The sequence below is a fragment of the Mauremys reevesii genome, linkage group 14 (genome assembly GCF_016161935.1).
Source record: "Mauremys reevesii isolate NIE-2019 linkage group 14, ASM1616193v1, whole genome shotgun sequence".
NCBI classification, from domain to species: Eukaryota; Metazoa; Chordata; order Testudines; family Geoemydidae; genus Mauremys; species Mauremys reevesii.
In genome coordinates, this window is record NC_052636.1 from 17,162,378 (window position 1) to 17,180,951 (window position 18,574).

Here is an 18,574-nt window from a genome sequence, read left to right on the forward strand (position 1 = left end):
GGCTCTGTCTGCACTACACAGTTCAGAGCGCTGCGGTGGGTGCCAGTGCGCCTGGTAATCCACCTCCACGAGGGGATGCGCTCTGAGCACTGGGAGCCGAGCCTGTCCACACTACCGCTTTAAAGCGCTCAAACTTGCTGTGCTCAGGGGTGTGTGTGTGTGTGATTTTTCACACCCCTGAGCCAGTGAGTTCGAGCGCTTTAGCTTGCCAGTGTAGATAATCCCTGAGACTTAATTCAGTAAAACATTTTACACAAATCCCCTCAGAAACAAAGAATCCCTTCTCACTGTATCTGAAAGCACAGAGTCTCCAATCAGTTTCCTAAGTTGTTTTATCTGCTGCTGGGATAACCTGAATTCCCTGAATTTTTAAATTTAATTTTTTCTTCTCATTTTAGAGCTGACAGAATTTCTGGCCTAGTGTCAAAACTTTGTTTTGAGTCAATCCACCACTGGGGATTGCATTTTTGCAACTGTTATTTTGCCTCAGTCTAGCCCTTAGTGTTTTTCCACATGCCGTTGTGTACAGCTTGATTCTCAAATATTCAATAAAGGCAGGATACTATCGCCTATAATGTCTTTCTCCCTGGAAAAAAAAATCTATTGTAATTTTTGCAGAAAATCAGAACTGCCAACATGGGTCAGACCAATAGTCCGCCTAATCTAGTATCCTGTCTTGTGGCAGTGGCCAATGCCAGGTGCTTCTAAGGGAATGATCAGACCAGGCAATGACTCAGTGAACCATCCCATTGCCCACTCCCAGCATCTGGCAATCAAAGGACGGTTTAGGGACATGCAGAGCATGGGCCTGCATCCCTGATGATCTTGGCTAATAGCCAGTCTACTTATCCTGAGGGACTGATCTAATTCTTTGTTCAACCCATTCATAGTTTTGCCTTTCAAAATATAATGAAACACATCTACAACCCCAAGATACCTTGAAAACCACAAGAATTCTAAAATCACGAGTTATACACCCTTGAGTCAAGACATTGTAATAAATAAATGAGATCTTTTTTGTGCCTCTTTGTTCCTGAGCCTGTAGGGTGCAGTAAGGCCAGTTCCAATGCCTTGAGCCGAAACATCTGAATGAATCTTTGTCTACCCTCAGACTGTTCCTGTTACCTCTCCCAAACATTTAATATACCTAAGGCCATATCTACACTTTAAGGGTGGGTTAACTCAAGTTATGTCAGCACAGAGTCACTACGGTTTCTATGCCACGTATTAGGAGGTAGCCGTGTTAGTCTGTATCCACAAAAACAACAAGGAGTCCGGTGGCACCTTATCTGTTAGTCTTTAAGGTGCCACCGGACTCCTTGTTGTTTTTACGGTTACTATGTCACTGGTGCGCATGCCTCCTGGACTCCTTGCCTCAGCCGTCAGGGTACTCACCAGAACCACTTGTATAGATTCAGAGTGAGGTGCACCATGAATAGATCTCCCACTGTCCACCCACTGCATTTTGGGACACTTTGGTTTGGCAGTGTATGCTGGGTACCAAACAGCTTAGTCAGGGGTGGTTGCGGCCATGGGATCCAACTTCTTAGAACGCACTGTTAACTAGCCACTAATGTTATATGTGTCCCCTACATAAACGTATACATAATGTTTACACCGTATTTTTCTAAACCCACAAATCTGCCTGGCCCTCCTCACTGTCTGCCATCTCACACAGAACCATGGAGCTTGCATGGCTCTGCACTATTGTCATGAGCGTTTGCACCCAAAGGTGCATGCTCCTTTCCTATTTGCAGATCAGCAAACATACATTATACTCTACAGTCTTTATGAAAATATGCTTATGATCTGGATATGACATAGCTAATATATACTTTATGCAAGATGGCTGATGTGAGGTATCATTGCAAAACTTAAGACCTATTGACTGTGTTAATCCAACCTGTATGCATGTAACGTTTGTACCTGAGGCTAGAAATATTAACCATGTCTCTGTATTTCAAAGGTGCTCTGTTGGAGGAGGCCAGACAATGTTAGTGGCTTATTGAAGGAATGCACAAAGACATAAAGCTTACCCCAGTGTGGAAGCCAGTAAATAATTAACAAGGTTTTGAAGAGATCTTAATGAATGTTAGTTAGCATGAGTTAGGTTAACTGTGACCCTGGTGACGTGAGGAAGCAAGATAATGTAAGACAGAGTGAATTGTGTGAAAGTTATTACGACCTTGCAATGTGCAGTCTTGCAGTCTTGTTTTTCTAGTGAGATAGCAGAAAAGCTTATGTATAAACAAAATGTATTTGTTGCTTTTACTGTCTGTATTATTGCTAGAAATTGTCTGAAACAACGGTATAAAGGTTTGATGTAATTGTTTACCAGTTGAGAGACCTGTCCAGGACCCTGTGTCCTATGGCACTCTCTCCTCCATGGTAATTACTGGAGAAATAATAAAGAATTTGATTTTGCTGCACCCAAACAAAAGTGAGAACTGAGTTTTCTTCGACAATTTGGGGGCTCGTCCAGGATGGCAACGCCCACGGACCCACAGACAACTACTACGGATCATTCCCCTTCGAACCCCATGGCGCCACATGAGAGGTATGAGACCTTTTGAAATCTCTATTGGGGTATCGGAGGAGGATTTTCCCTGAGGACGTCTGTCTCTCTGTTGGGCTCACGCCATCTGAACTTATTGACTGTGCAGCAGGATCAGATGCAAAGTGGTATTGGGGAGAGGCCCCAATAAGATTAGTTTATAGCAGTACTGGGAACTGCTGAGTTGGCCAAGGAAATGCATAAGGTAATGCATAAGGTAATGCATAGGTAAATGCATTAGAATGCACCGGTGCTGAGGGGTTTTTACCGCCTCAAGAGGGGTTGTCATACCGCCTCATGGTATTGGTCCGGACCAGGTAAAGATGCATCATGGTTTAAAAAAAAAAAAAAAGATAAAAAGGTTGAAAAAAGGAAGAAAAAGAGGCCTTGGTGTGTGTGTGTGTACACCAGTGTGAGTGGCTGTTACCGGGCTAGCCCGGTAACTAGTGGATCTTTAGGAGATCCGACCCACAGTGCGCTGACTCATCCTGGCATAGTCCGGCGAGGAAGCTGCCTGGGTCTAGGGGTGTGTGAACCCATCTTCCCTCCCCTTTCCCTTCTGTGTGGGCTACTGACAGTCTGATCATCTCCTTGGTTTTTGAGCCGCTAGCACGGACAGGACACCCTCTCTGTGTGTGTAAGTGGAAAATGGGTAAGGGACTGTCTAAATATTCCACCTCACCCCCTAAGGGTGCCCCAGCATATTACATGTACGTACATTATGGTCCTAAAACCTGCAGGTATTTAAATGATTGGAATCTGTGAAAATTCATTTAAACAATGCCCATTAGAAGGTACCTTCAATCTAGATAAGATCATATATCTCAGTGGAGCTTTAATCACAGAGAAAAACCTCTGACACAGTGTGAGCAATTTGTCTAGGAACGGGTTAATTTGAAATTCGGCTTAGCCCTGAGATAAAGGAGAAGTTGTTTTGTCTTCAAGGTCATGAATTAGTGCGGACTATGCTAAGTGCAAAGGAAAACTGCTTTCAGCCCCAGCTGCTTGTGGAAAATAGAGGCACTACAAGTTACAGAATTGGAATTATATTTGCAAAGCTTAACTTCCCAGTGAGACATGTGTGAGTATTAAAGTGGTTTAAGGCTTGGGGCATTCATATTTTTCCCGAGTGATGTGGGAGCATTCCCAACACTCTCCATTGTTGTTTTATTATTTTTAATGAAGCTTTAAAATTTGATTATATGCTCTGTTGGTCTGATCACCTGACATGAGGGATAAATTAGTAACAGGAATTTGTCACAGTTTGGTGAGCAATTAAGATTGGGGGGCAATGCAGAATTTACACCATCTATCTGTTTTACCCTTGTTAGTTTATGTTTGCTTTGTTTGGTACTGTTGGTGTTAGGTGTTAAGAATAGCATGATTATAGGTGAGCTCTAATAGAATAAGGAAATACTATTTGGTTTTGGTGCACTATTTAGCTTTGGCTCTGTTTTGTTTAACGGTTACTGATGTTTTTCTGCTCTGTTCATTTGGGTGTTAGGTGTGTGTGCGGAAATGAACTTCTGGTTCGTAATTCCTCAGGGTGGAAGCCATTTGTGGGTTTAATCTCTGTGGTTGTCCTGTGATTTTTACCGTCCCCCCCCCCCCCCCGTAGCGGACAATATAATAGAAGTAGAAAAGTTTGGCTTAGACTGTAATTTTCTTTGCTTTTTGTGTAATTTTCTTTTCTGTTTAAGTGTCAGCAGACAAATGGGTGGGTCTCTGGATAGACCCCAACTGTGTGCAACAGGAACCTCTGAACGCTAGTGTTATACAATGGGGACTACTTGAGCAGGATCAAATACCCGCACACAGTGGGTGCTGTTTTGTTGTACAGACAAAACTACACGGGATCTTTTCAGGGGGCAAGACAAAGATGCCACATTTATTATGATAATTGATTTATGACCAAGAACTAATATTTTAATCCTTATACACACACATTATACCTAATACCTATACACACACACATTCACACACACACATGTTGGTGTCACTAGGCATAACTCTAGGTAACTCGGGGGGGTGGAAGACCAACAGTGTCAATGAAGCCCCCCTGCTCTAGGCCTAAGTGAACCAAGGCTCCTCCATGATGAACTTTAACCAACCTAAGTAGCTGCAAAACAAAATGTGTAACAGTCAGCTAACTGCTCAAGGCAGTCTGAAGCGGTAGTGATAAGGGAAGTCTACATGCCTCTGTGATGGACAAGATAACAGGTCCTCCTTCACCTGGAGAACTCCTTGCGAAACTCCCTTCAATGTTCCCAGAACCTCCCCAGACTGCACCCCAGGGTGACAACCCATCACACCCTAGATTACACAAGTCTCAGCGGGTTGGTAACATCCTGTTATTTCCTGCCTCCCACCACCTGTAGCAGCTACCACCTTCCTATGCCTTTACTGCTCCTCTCCCTCCAAGCAGAGCCCACCACCAGCTCCCTGATAATCTCTTACCTGAGCCAGCTCCATTGCAGCCATTTCCTTCCCCCTGGGAGGATGGGATAATCTGGAACAAACGTGGACGTTACTTTGTAGCCTGTCAGGGCAAGAAGGGCAATGTGAGAGAATTCAGACAGGGCTTTTGTCCATTCTACAAGCCGATTCCCCCCAGGATTTTTCCCTGCTAATGGACATTCTAGGTTCTGCCACACTCTGAAGCACAAAGTGACCTTATTCCAGTACAGATCTAGCCCCCTCCTACCAGGGTGTAACCCTCTGACACCCTCTGAAACCCTCCCAGTAGCAGAGTCTCTGTGTTACACTTATCAAGTTTGCGGATGATACCAAAATGGGAGGGGCTGCAACTGCTTTGGACAATAGGATTAAAATTCAAAATGATCTGGACAAACTGGAGAAATGGTCTGAAGTAAATAGGATGAAATTCAATAAGGACAAATGCAAAGTACTCCACTTAGGAAGGAACAATCAGTTGCACACATACAAAATGGGAAATGACTGCCTAGGAAGGAGTGCTGGGGAAAGGGATCTGGGGGTCATAGTGGATCACAAGCTAAATATGAGTCAACAGTGTAACGCTGTTGCAAAAAAAGAAAACATTCTGGGATATATTAGCAGGAGTACTGTAAGCAAGACACGAGAAGTCATTCTTCTGCTCTACTTCGAACTAATTAGGCCACAACTGGAGTAGTGTGTCCAGTTACGGGTGCCACATTTCAGGAAAGATGTGGACAAATTGGAGAAAGTCCAGAGAAGAGCAAAAAAAAAAAAATATCAAAGATCTAGAAAACATGACCTATGAGGGAAGATTGAAAACATTGTGTTTGTTTAGTCTGGAGAAGAGAAGACTGAGAAGGGACATGATCAGTTTTCAAGTACATAAAAGGTTGTTACAAAGATGCGGGAGAAAAATTGTTCATTTTTAACCTCTGAGGATAGGATAAGAAGCAATGGGCTTAAATTGCAGCAAGGGCGGTTTAGGATGGAGATTAGGGAAAAAAAACCTTCCTAACTGTCAGAGTTGTTAAGTACTGGAATAAATTGCCTAGGGGGGTTCTGGAATCTCCATCACTGGGGATTTTTAAGAGCAGGCTGGACAAACACCTGTCAGGGATGGTCTAGATAATACTTAGTCCTCCCTTGAAGGCAGGGGACTGGACTAGCTACCTCTCAAGGTCCCTTCCAGTTCTATGATTCTATCAATCAGAGGCCAGAGAAGAGCAGAATCAAAGGAGTCACTTTGGGGGATTCTCCCTGTCACTGTCCCCAAGGCAGCTCTCTCAGGTTTACAAAGTTGTTTGATGCTCCAGCCTTTATCCAGTCTCTCCTGGGAGTGCCCCTTTCAAGGGCTGGGCCTAGTTTTAGCTTTTGACAAGCGTGACCCCGGGGGCTCTGAGACTGGGCCTTCTTGCCTCAGCTCATCTTGTTTCTTTCTGTGGCTCCCCAGCGAGTCCCACAGCCTCATACAGACTGTGAACATAGGAAGAGCCCACTGCCTCAGACCAATGGTCCATCTAGCTCAGTGGCCAATGCCAGGTGCTTCAGAGGGAATGAACAGAACAGGGAATCATCAAGTGATCCATCCCCTGTCACCCATTCCCAGCTTCTGGGAAACAGAGGCTAGAGACACCATCCCTGCCCAGCCTGCCTGTGACACTGGCAGATGAGGTGTTAGCTCTTGCAAAAGCCCCCATGTCTTCACTGAACAGGGACAAACGCACAGCTGGAATCAGTCTGACTCACCTGTGTTAGTATTGTTAAAACAGGTATTCATAGAATCATAGAATCTCAGGGTTGGAAGGGACCTCAGGAGGTCATCTAGTCCAACCCCCTGCTCAAAGCAGGACCAAACCCAACTAAATCATCCCAGCCAGGGCTTCGTCAAGCTGGGCCTTAAAAACCTCTAAGGAAGGAGATTCCACTACCTCCCTAGGTAACCCATTCCAGTTCTTCACCACCCTACTAGTGAAAAAGTTTTTCCTAATATCCAACCTAAACCTCCCCCTCTGCAACTTGAGACCATTACTCCTTGTTCTGTCATCTTCTACCACTGAGAACAGTCTAGATCCATCCTCTTTGGAACCCCCTTTCAGGTAGTTGAAAGCAGCTATCAAATCCCCCCTCATTCTTCTCTTCTGCAGGCTAAACAATCCCAGTTCCCTCAGCCTCTCCTCCTAAGTCATGTGCTCCAGCCCCCTAATCATTTTTGTTGCCCTCCGCTGGACTCTCTCCAGTTTATCCACATCCTTCTTGTAGTGTGGGGCCCAAAACTGGACACAGTACTCCAAATGAGGCCTCACCAGTGCTGAGTAGAGGGGAATGATCACATCCCTCGATCTGCTGGAAATGCTCCTACTTATACAACCCAAAATGCCATTAGCCTTCTTGGCAACAAGGGCACACTGTTGACTCATATTCAGCTTTTCGTCCACCGTAACCCCTAGGTCCTTTTCTGCAGAACTGCTACCCAGCCATTCGGTCCCTAGTCTGTAGCAGTGCATGGGATTCTTCCGTCCTAAGTGCAGGACTCTGCATTTCTCTTGTTGAACCTCATCAGGTTTCTTTTGGCCCAATCCTCTAATTTGTCTAGGTCCCTCTGTATCCTATCCCTACCCTCCAGCGTATCAACCACTCCTCCCAGTTTAGTGTCATCTGCAAACTTGCTAAGGGTGCAGTCCACACCATCCTCCAGATCGTTAATGAAGATATTGAACAAAACCGGCCCCAGCACCGACCCTTGGGGCACTCCACTTGATAACGGCTGCCAACTAGACATGGAACCATTGATCACTACCCGTTGAGCCCGACCATCTAGCCAGTTTTCTATCCACCTTACCGTCCATTCATCCAGCCCAGACTTCTTTAACTTGCTGGCAAGAATACTGTGGGAGACTGTATCAAAAGCTTTGCTAAAATCCAGAAATAGTACATCTACTGCTTTCCTCTCATCCACAGAGCCGGTTATCTCGTCATAGAAGGCAATTAGGTTAGTCAGACATGACTTGCCCTTGGTGAATCCATGCTGACTGTTCCTGATCACTTTCCCCTCCTTTAAGTGGTTCAGGATTGATTCCTTGAGGACCTGTTCCATGATTTTTCCAGGGACTGAGGTGAGACTGACTGGCCTGTAGTTCCCTGGATCTTCCTTCTTCCCTTTTTTAAAGATGGGCACTACATTAGCTTTTTTCCAGTCATCCGGGACCTACCCTGATCGCCATGATTTTTCAAAGATAATGGCCAATGGCTCTGCAATCTCATCGGCCAACTCCTTTAGCACCCTCGGATGCAGCGCATCCGGCCCCATGGACTTGTGCTCGTCCAGCTTTCCTAAATAGCCCCGAACTACTTCTTTCTCCACAGAGAGCTGGTCACCTCCTCCCCATACCGTGCTGCAGAGTGCAGCTGTCTGGGAGCTGACCTTGTCTGTGAAGACAGAGGCAAAAAGCGCATTGAGTACACTAGCTTTCTCCACATCCTCTGTCACTAGGTTCCCTCCCTCATTCAGCAAGGGGCCCACACTTTCCTTGACTTTCTTCCTGTTGCTAACATACCTAAAGAAACCCTTCTTGTTACTCCTAACATCTCCGGCTAGCTGCAACTCCAAGTGTGATTTGGCCTTCCTGATTTCACACCTGCATGCCTGAACAATACTTTTATACTCCTCCCTGGTTATTTGTCCAATCTTCCACTTCTTGTAAGCTGTTCTTTTGTGTTTACGACGAGCAAGGATTTCACTGTTAAGCCAAGTTAGTCGCCTGCCATATTTACTTTTGTTCCTACACATTGGGATGGTTTGTTCCTGCAACCTCAATAAGGTTTCTTTGAAATACAGCCAGCTTTCCTCGACTCCTTTCCCCGTCATGTTATTCTCCCAGGGGACCTTGCCCATCAGTTCCCTGAGGGAGTCGAAGTCTGCTTTTCTGAAGTCCAGGGTCTCTGTTCTACTGCTTTCCCTTTTTCCTTGTGTCAGGATCCTGAACTCGACCATCTCATGGTCACTGCCTCCCAGGTTCCCATCCACTATTGCTTCCTCTACTATTTCTTCCCTGTTTGTGAGCAGCAGGTCAAGAAGAGCTTTTCCCCTAGTTGGTTCAAATTATAAGAATGTGTTTAGACTTCATTGAATGCTCGTGAGTTGCTGCCTGGGATAATATCTGACTAGTTGTATTGTGAGCCTCTGTGGCTCTGTAAATCACCAGAGGAGAGAGACTTTACCTATGTGAAGTGCTGATTGGCAACAGAATCCATTACACCCTGCCTGGGAGGAAAGGTCCATCAACACCAGATGGACCATTATGGGATGTTAAAGAAGACACAAGACTGTTGTTGTGCTCTTGACTTCCCAGTAGCTGAGTTTGCAGTTCAGAGCACATGGCAAGAAGGGGATAAAAAAACCCCCACACAGAAACGTAGTGAGGCGGTGTGGCTCCCCGCCACCCCAGAGGGGGAAGAGCCCATCCGGAGGCCGGAGTGGGCGGAGCTAGGGAGCACTGAGCCCGCCCCTCAGAGGGTCAGGCGGCGACCCAGAACTATAAAGGTCGGCCCTCAGCGCTCACTAGGAGCCCAGCCGCCGGAGAGAACAGACATCTCTAGTGGAACCCATGACTGGGAAACCCCCGCGGCCCAAGGCGGACGCCCAGACTGGCCAGACCGGCCCTGCGCCCGCTATCCGGAGGAGTTGCCAGGGCTGCTGATCAACCCCTGCCCCGAAGAACCCATGCTCCTGGATCCCCCAGAGGCCAACACCAAGACCCAGTTTGGGCCCGAGGGGGAGTGTGGAAGTAGCCCGGGGGCAGCTGACCCCAGTCTGGCTGCAGCACTACCAGAGCCTATGTCGGTGTGTTGCGGCCAGGATCCCCACTGACTACGCAGCGGGCCTTCTGCTGCTGCTAGGGCCCCGGGCTGGGACGCAGTGGAGTGGGAGGGCCTGTGCCCCCCCAATGTTCTGTCTCTCCAAGGACCTGGCCCCTAGTGCAAAATAACACAATCCCCAGAAGTCTGAAATGGCCACTTCATAGCTGATAAAATGTTATTAATCTGGGAATTACCAATGAGAAACAACCCAGTGACGGTGATATCCTGAGGAAAAGATCTCATGTGTCTTTAGATCATAGCGATTCGTAATCTGGAACTTTATACACTAAAATGCCTAATTCGTAGCCCTACGGCAATTGCCTGGTGTCACTACAGGGCAGAATTAAGGTTGGTGCCTTAGTTGTGAATTTCCATCCCCTGGCATATTGCGATTGCTGGTAAGTGGGTTAGATAAAATTCATTTTGTCTATTTCTTTCTTTTAATTTCAATAGATAATATTTATTTTAACCCTTTTTTTCAATGTTTATAATTTAAATGTTCAGAGCTGTGGGAAGTTATGGGGGTCATCAGACAACAATTATTTAATTACAGTAAATGCTGAGATGCCAAAAGCCAAATCATATAACTGTTCAAAGAGAAAGTCAATGTCACACGCAAAATATACAGTGTAAATATCCTTAAATCAAACTCCACTTTCTCCAGAAGCATTTCTGTATATTACCTATGTGGAAGCCAATTAATAATTAACAAGGATTTGAAGGGATCTTAAATGTATGTTAGTTAAGTTAGCATGAGTTGGCTAGAGAATGTAAGCAAGAGAATGTCAGACAGAGTGAACTGTGTGAAAAGTTATTACGACCTTGCAATGTACAGTTTTGTTTTTTTCTAGTAGTAAGACAAATAGATAGCAAAGAAGCTTATGTATAAACAAATGCAAATGTTTTCTTTTTACTGTCTCCAGGATTGCTAGCTATTGTCTGTAACAAAGGTATAAATGCTTGTAGTGATTGTTTACTAATTGAGAGAGACCTGTCCGGGACAAGGGGCAACCCTGTTTCCTAGGACACTCTCTCCCTCTATTGTAATTACTAGAGAAAGAATAAAGTATTTGATGTTGCTGCACCCAACCAAAAAGCGAGAACTGAGTTTTTCTTCGACACCTACATAAATATTTTTTCGTGTGTGTGTGTGTGTGTGTGTGTGTGTGTGTGTGTGTGTGTGTGTGTATGTATATACAGTAAAATCAACATTTACTGCAATTTATTCATACAAATCTAATCATTTCAAGCATAATTTTAAGTAATGAAGTACTTGAATTCTTTCACTTCCTAGACTGGAATGTTTCATTTCAGGATAATTACTCCCTCCCTGTGATGTATTTCACTTTCAGTACCGTAACCCTCTTGTGATGTAGCTCCTGTCTGGGAGCTCTGCTGAGGCCAGTGGCATTATGATCAGAAGGTGACACACTGACACATGAGCAGAGACACATGGGGGAGGGGGAGGACGAGGTAACATGGAGGCTACCAGAGTTGAACGTGGCCGTAGGAGCAAACACTCTCTCAGCCTCTCCTCTCTCCCACCTCCCAGGGTCAGTAACTCTGAATCGTTCCCTGAAATCTAAATAGCCCTAGTATGAGAGACAGTGATTAATGCAGGTACCTTAGGGGCTGCAGCGCCAACCCCCTGCCTGGACGAGGAGGGTGAAGAATTGCAGTAGAAATGGGTTAGGCTGGGAGAGGGCACAGCTGATGTGGGACTGGGAGCCAAGTTGACCAAGAGGCCAGAACTCATGGGGGGTTAGGGAGAAGAAGTCAACAGGACTGGGTAGAGGCATTTCAGTGTATTTTCCCCATTAACCATTCTGCCATGTATTTAATTTAGAAACTTTTCATTCACATCTGAACACCTTGGAGCTAAGCTGGGTTGATGCATTTCCACTTACAGTGGTACAGTTGTAATTAGGTGCTTAATCAGATGCTCATGCAGCACAAAGCAGTCAATAATGGGTGTGCTTTCATTCATTAACTTGACTGTGTGCTGTGCATCGCTTTGAAAAAAAGATGCTGTGAGGGAGTGTCAACATATTAGGCAGTAAGAAATGGTAAGTAGGTGTCAGTTCATTTCTCATGCGTTTCTCTCCTAATTTTAATGTCAGTTTTGAATCAGTATTAATACCATGTTGTTTTAACAGCAGTAGGGTCCATTTGTATAATTGTTTGCAAGATTTCATTGGATATTGTGACCCAGCCGTCTTCACCTTTTATTTTCAGATTCCTAAATACACCCCAGCGCACCTCTCCTGACAGACTGCAGGCCCTGGCCGGTGACATGCTCCTTAGAGAGCAAACACCTGACGAGCCCTTTCGCCCTCAAACGCGCATTTGGCTCTTTGACGTTGCTTTATCCGCCCCACCAGAAAACGCTGTAGGGAACCCGGTCATTACAGCCGACCGCACTAGGTACCGTTCTACCAGCTCTGGGCCAACAGTCAAATGGTTCTGTTTGTTCATCTTTCATTCAGCTTTGCAATTTTTAGATCCCATTTAAAAACTGGAAGTGAAATAACCAAAGCAAGTTAAAAAGGGAGCGGCCTAGGGCAAAGGTGGGGATAAAACAATAACTGGAAAGAACTGACTATGCAAAAAGGAACATCGCAAACTATCAGAGCCCCAGACCCCCGCCCAACTGAACCCACCCCAGCCAGGCACATCAAGCTGGGTCCCTGAAAAATCGCCCAGCCCGTCTGGCAGTGAACGCTGCGTGTTCCAGGCAGAGCTACGGTGTGTGCGTCTGCTCTGCTGATGTGCTGCTTTGGTACGGAACGTGCTACGGCCACAGGGAGCAGAGACATGGACTTCTACAAAACACAATCCCACAAACACCTCCAACGCCGCATCCTCCTGCCTCCCCACTGTCTGCCATCCCCTCCCCCACCTCCACATGGCCATTCTCAGCCTACTGCTAACAGTTCCTCCCAGCCTTCAGCACTATAAATAAATAAAACATGGTGTTACAGAAGGTAGATCGTGCCACAGAAACCTGATCTGGATGTCAGTAAGGCTTTTGATACAGTTCCACATGGGAAACTATTCGTTAAATTGGAGACGATGGGGATTAATATGAGAACCAAAAGGTCAATAAAGAATTGGTTAAAGGGGAGTCTACAAGGGGGTCATATTGCACGGTGAGTTGTCAGGCTGGAGGGAGTTACTAGTGCAGTTCCTCAGATCAGTCTTGGGACCAGTCTTACTCAACACTTTTATTAGTGATCTTGGCACAAGAAGTGGGAGTGGGACACAGAGCCGGGAGGGATTGCCAATATGGAGGAGGACAGGAAAATCATACAAGAAAATCTGCATGTCCTTGAAAGCTGGAGTAATAGAAATGGGATGAAAATTAATAGTGCACAAATTCTAGTTGTTAGTCTCCAAATGCATAATTTTGCAATAAGCTGGGGATTTGTCAATTTGAAGTGACAGAGGAGGAGAAAGACCTGGGTGTATTGGTTGATCACAGGATAATTATGAGCTGCCAAGGTGATGCAGCCGTGAAATAGGTTAATGCAGTCCTAGGATACATCAGGTGAGGTATTTCCAGCAGACACATGAAGGGTTAGTACTGTTATACAAGGCACCGATGAGACCTCATCTGAAATACACCTCTACCTTCTGTCCTTCAAGTCTGTGAGTCTATAAGCTGTGCTTTGTGTTGCACAGACACTGATGGAGATCAGGGCCCCATCGTGCAGCACATGGCAGAGAACCTGACTGAGATCAGCAGCCCCATTCTGCTGGGCACTGCACAGACAGAGCGGGACAGTCCTTGCCCCAAAGAGATCACGATCCAAGTAGACAACAGGGAGAAGGAAAACAGAGAGGGGCTGTGACTTCCCCCAGGTCACCAGGCAGGTCAGGGTCAGAGCCAGGAACAGACCCCGGTAATGCCAGAGCCACATCACCCGCAGCTTAGAAAGGTCCCCAGATCCCATTGTATTAGGCTGCAGGAAGAGGTGGTTTGTCCATGGATGCACAGGCTGTCTTGGCAGGCAGCTCAGCTGCGGTCCCTGCACACAGCTGGGGGGTGTCCCCTGGGTCAGGAGAAGTCAGTGTCCAGTCCTGTGGGGCTGTGCTCCTGGCTCATACTTCCAGCACTCACTGCTGCCCCTCCCTTACCAGCTGCACTATTCAGCCAGCCCCAGGACTCAGGGAGGTCACTGCCCCCCATCCCTCATCTCCTGCAAGCCTTCAAACAGGGACATGGTGCACCAGTGCCAATCAGAGTGCACTAGTGTAAATTCTGTCGGTACTAAGGGTTTGCACAAGTGCCTAAAACACCAGGGTGGCAGAGACCTTCAGTGCCCAAAACAGCAGTACGGTGGCAATAGAACTGGGATCTATTTCGAGCTCGGTCACAGACAGCCTGGGTAACCTTGGACACATCAATGTTTCTCCTCCCAACTTCAGTCTCTTTACCCAGCTGCCACTCACTGGGGTCTCCTCTCTCTACAGAGCTGCTCACCACTACAATCTGTGTGGGTGTCCCCAGAGCTAAGGCAGGTCAGCTCTGGAATAGTCTTACAAGGGGGGCTGGGGAGTCTCTGTCCCTGGAAGTTTTTAAGAACAAGTAGGACAAAGCTCTGTCAGAGACAATCTACATATACTTGGTCCTGCCTCCGCAGAGAGAGCTGGACTTGATGACATCTTGAGGTCCTATCTAGCCCTACATGTCTAGGATGCTATGCAATATATACATATAAAACATCATACAGAGAAAAACTGACGACAACATGATGTCAGGCCATTCAAAAAACAACAACAATAAAACAAAAACCTACATTGCACAGCATAAAATGACACAATACTAAGGAGAAGAAAGCAACACAATGCAAACTAACACACCTTAGGACAAAAGTACACAATGCAAAATAGGTCAACTCAAATCAACACAACACAGACACCAAACAAGCTGAGGCAAAACAATGCACCATAAAACTATGCAACACAACATGGGGCAATCACAGTTCCAAATGGCACCATGCAAAACAGCTCAGCGTAGAACAGGACACAGCACAAAAGAGAATTATTTCAGTGTAGGCCTGGAAGGGATCTTGAGAGGGCGTCTACTCCAGCCCCCTGTGCTGAGGCAGAACCAAGTGTTAGGATATAGATATTCAGGCCTGTCTGCAAAGGCCTGTACTTTAAGAATGTAGGTGTATTCTTATCACTTAGCTAGTTATTTAGGTATAAAAGAAGGAATCAAAGATCACTGTCTGTGGAATGGCCTTCTCTTACTGTGACAGGCTCAGGCCTTCAGCCAAGATGTAGTTAGGCAGCCATACGCTGGGAAGTGTCTGGTCACATCCTCACATTCCAAACTAGTCACATTGAAATAAGGTGCTATTGGGCTGTTAGGAATACAATCCTGCCCTGATATTTCTATCACGTCCAGAGAAAGAGAAGAGCCTAGAAGATGTAAAAGGAAACCTGGTTTGATAGCGTCCTGTCTGGCAAGAACTCACTTATCAATAGACACAGCTGGAAAACCCTTATGTCTGTATAAATGTAGTTGTGAAATCCTCACTTCTGTATTGTTTTGTATGTTTATTTGTATGGTCTCTGTCTGGTTCTGTGATTGTTTCTGTCTGCTGTTATAATTAATTTTGTTGGGTGTAAACCAATGAAGGTGGTGGAATATAATTGGTTAAATAACCATGTTACAATATGTTAGGATTGGATAGTTAAATTTCAGTAAAATGACTGGTTAAGAAATAGCTAAGCAAAACTCAGGTTTTACTATATAGTCTGCAGTCAATCAGGAAGTAAAGGGGGGGGAATGGGAACAGGGACTGGGGGAATTGGGATCATGTTTTGCTAAAGGGGGAAATGGGAACAGGGGATGGGGACAGGGACACAGGCAAGGCTCTGTGGTGTCAGAGCTGGGAAGGGGGACACTAAGGAAGGAAACTGGAATCATGCTTGCTGGAACTTCACCCCAATGAACATCGAATTGTTTGCGCCTTTGGACTACAGGTAATGCTGCTCTCTGTTCATGCGAGAAGGACCAGGGAAGTGAGAGGGTGAAGGAATAATCCCCCTAACATTAAGTTCCCCTAGACATTCCCAGACTGGTGTATCTCTAACCTGGTCTTAAAAACCTCCAATGAAGGAAATTCCACAGCCTCCCTTGGAAGTCAATTCAATGCAAACACAGACCAAAAGAACGCTGTACACACACAAGCTGGGCTTGGGGTTAAGGGGAGAGGCAAGAACTGAAACAATCTGGGTTAAGTTCCCAGTTTTGCCCCAAATTCTCCATGAAAACTTGAGCAAATTACTTCAGCTCTCTGAGCTTCAGTTTCCCCATCTGTAAAATGGAGAGTCGCCTCCCACCATTGGCCTATTTAGCCTTTGAGCTTTTTGTGGCAAGGCCTCTGTCCCTGTGGGCATGTCCACACTGCAGTCAGACACCGGCGGCTGGCCCGTGCCACTGACTTGGGCTCACACGGCTCAGGCTGTGGGGCTGTTTAATTGTGGTGTCCATGTTCCGGCTGGGGCTGCAGCCCAAGCTCTGGCACCCTCCCACCTCACAGGGTCCTACAGCCTGGCTCCAGCCCGAGCCCAGACATCTACACTGCAATTAAACAGCCCCCTCGCCTGAGCCCGTGAGCCTGAGTCACCTGGCATGGGCCAGCTGGGGGGTTTTAATGGCAGGGTAAAGATACCCTTGGTGTCTTTGCAGCACCTGTCACAATGGGGACCCTGATCTTGGTCAGTGTCTGTGCAGAGCCCTGCACAACAGGGGGCCTGATCTCAGTCGGGGGCTCTGCAACTCCCAGCATTACAGGATCCCGGATTTTATTTAGGGCCGCTGCAGCAACTGGCAAAATGTGGGAGCAGGATCTCTGTCAGGGTCTGTGCAGTGCCCAGTACAGTGGTGGGGCGGGATCTGGGTCGGGGTCAGTGCAGGGCCAGACCGAATGGGGACACAGATCTCAGTCGAGGTCTCTGAAATGCCCAGCACAATGGACGCAGCAGTTTGGGTCACAGTCGTGCGCTGCCTGGCACAAGGGGGGGGGGGGGTATGATCTCGGTCCAGGTCTCAGTTTTACCTGGCACAATGTGGGGTCTGATCTCACCTGGGGTCTCTTCAGCGCCTGGCAGAACAGGGCCCAGATCTCAGTTGGGGTCTCTGCAGCACCTGGCAGAACAGGGCCACGCTCAGTACGATAAGAGCCCTGATCTCAGTCACACACCTGGAGAGAAAAGCGGGAAGATTTTTGAGCATTTGATATCAGTATTTCAGAACTGAGGAGAAAATGGGGCACAAACTAAATATTTGCCAATGTAAGAGAGAAGCACCAACCTCTGGGAGATTTTACGTCAGCATTTAACAGTTCAAGAGAAAGGAGGGGAACTTGGAGGGGATTATACAGGGATATTGAATCAACAACAGAATGGGAGGGATTCTTCTTGCCCCACACTCACATGGCCAGCAGGGAGCCCTGGGTGATGTCTTTTCACAGCGGAAAGGAGGGGGCTGGAGTCACAAAGTCACTATCAGTGGGGAGGGGCTGGCAGTGGGGTCTAGGAATGTGACTAGCAAGTGGTGGTGGGGGGGGGCTGCTGGGTTGGGCAGGTTGGGGGAGCGGAAGTAGCTGGGACTGGGAAACCTGGGGCTGGGCCGTCTCCATGGGGGACACTTGCTCCTCCCTCCCCTTCCTGGCCCTTCCCAGGCCCCGTTGCCAGCAGAGAGTGGCCCCCCCAGCCCAGCCCAGAGGTGTCCCTGTCTCAGGGCCCCCCCAGCCTCTGCCCAGCTCAGGAATCACTCGGGGGAACTTCTCAGGGGTGGGGGAGGGGGGGGTCACCCTGGGCGCTGCTCGTGGCTCTCTAGGGAGAAAGGGGGCAGGACGGGGGGGCGGGGGGGTCCCCACGGGAGGGGGCAGCGGTAAATCCGAGGGGATCTCAGCCCCCCCTTTCTCTGCCCGCTCCTCGGGGGTCACCTGCCCCCCCGGCCATGTCCGGGCTGCAAAGACATTTCCGGCCCGGCCCGGCCCCGCCCGGCCCCACGCAGGGACCCCACGGTTAATGAAGGGCTCTCCCGCCGCGATCTGCGCATGCCCAGAGCTCCAACGGCACCAACCCTTCTCCGGCCCGGGAGAGGCTCCAACGGCCCCGCGCGAGCCAAGCAGAGCCCCAACGCCCAACGTTCCTTTGCAGCCCGGCTCCGTCTCCTCTGCCGACGTCACTTCCGCTTCCGGGAGAGTCAGAAACTACATCTCCCAGCCTGCCCTGGGGCCGCTTCCGCCTTCTCCGCAGTCCAGGAAAGGGAGGGTTCCAGCAGCTGTTACTGCGCAAAGCTGCTGCTGCCGCTACCTCCGCCTCTGCGTGAGCCGGGCCCGGGGGTCTGTGCGGGGCCCGGCCGGGGGTTTCTCCAGCTGGGCCCCGCCCGGGCTCTGCTGAGGCTCCCGGTGACGGAGCCCGGGGGCGGGGCAGGTCCCGGCTCTGCGCGGTGCCCCCATCGCTGCCCGGGGGCCCGGAGATGCTGCAGCGCTGAGGCCGGGAGGATCCTTCCCGCAGCGAGTCTGTGCCGCCCCCGGCTCTGCTGTGCCCGGTACCGGGGTGAAGGGTCCCCGCCCGGTGCCCCTTCCCCGCACGGGCGGAGCAGGGCAGCCGCGGGAGAGACCCCGGGAACAGGGCGGTGACCCCGGCTCCCAGCCCGGGGCAGGGCGCTAGGGGAGGAGG

At 48.2% G+C, this 18,574-nt stretch overlaps 1 long non-coding RNA gene across 1 annotated transcript; it reads right to left on the reverse strand.

Annotated features, from left to right (window-relative positions):
• Positions 1 to 4,536: 4,536 nt before the first annotated feature.
• LOC120381897 lies at positions 4,537 to 17,006 on the reverse strand. Its single transcript, XR_005588177.1, has 3 exons — positions 16,969 to 17,006; positions 5,012 to 5,093; positions 4,537 to 4,673 (listed from the first exon to the last, which is right to left on the reverse strand). It is a non-coding gene; the product is annotated as an uncharacterized LOC120381897 (long non-coding RNA).
• Between the last annotated feature and the right edge of the window lie 1,568 nt (positions 17,007 to 18,574).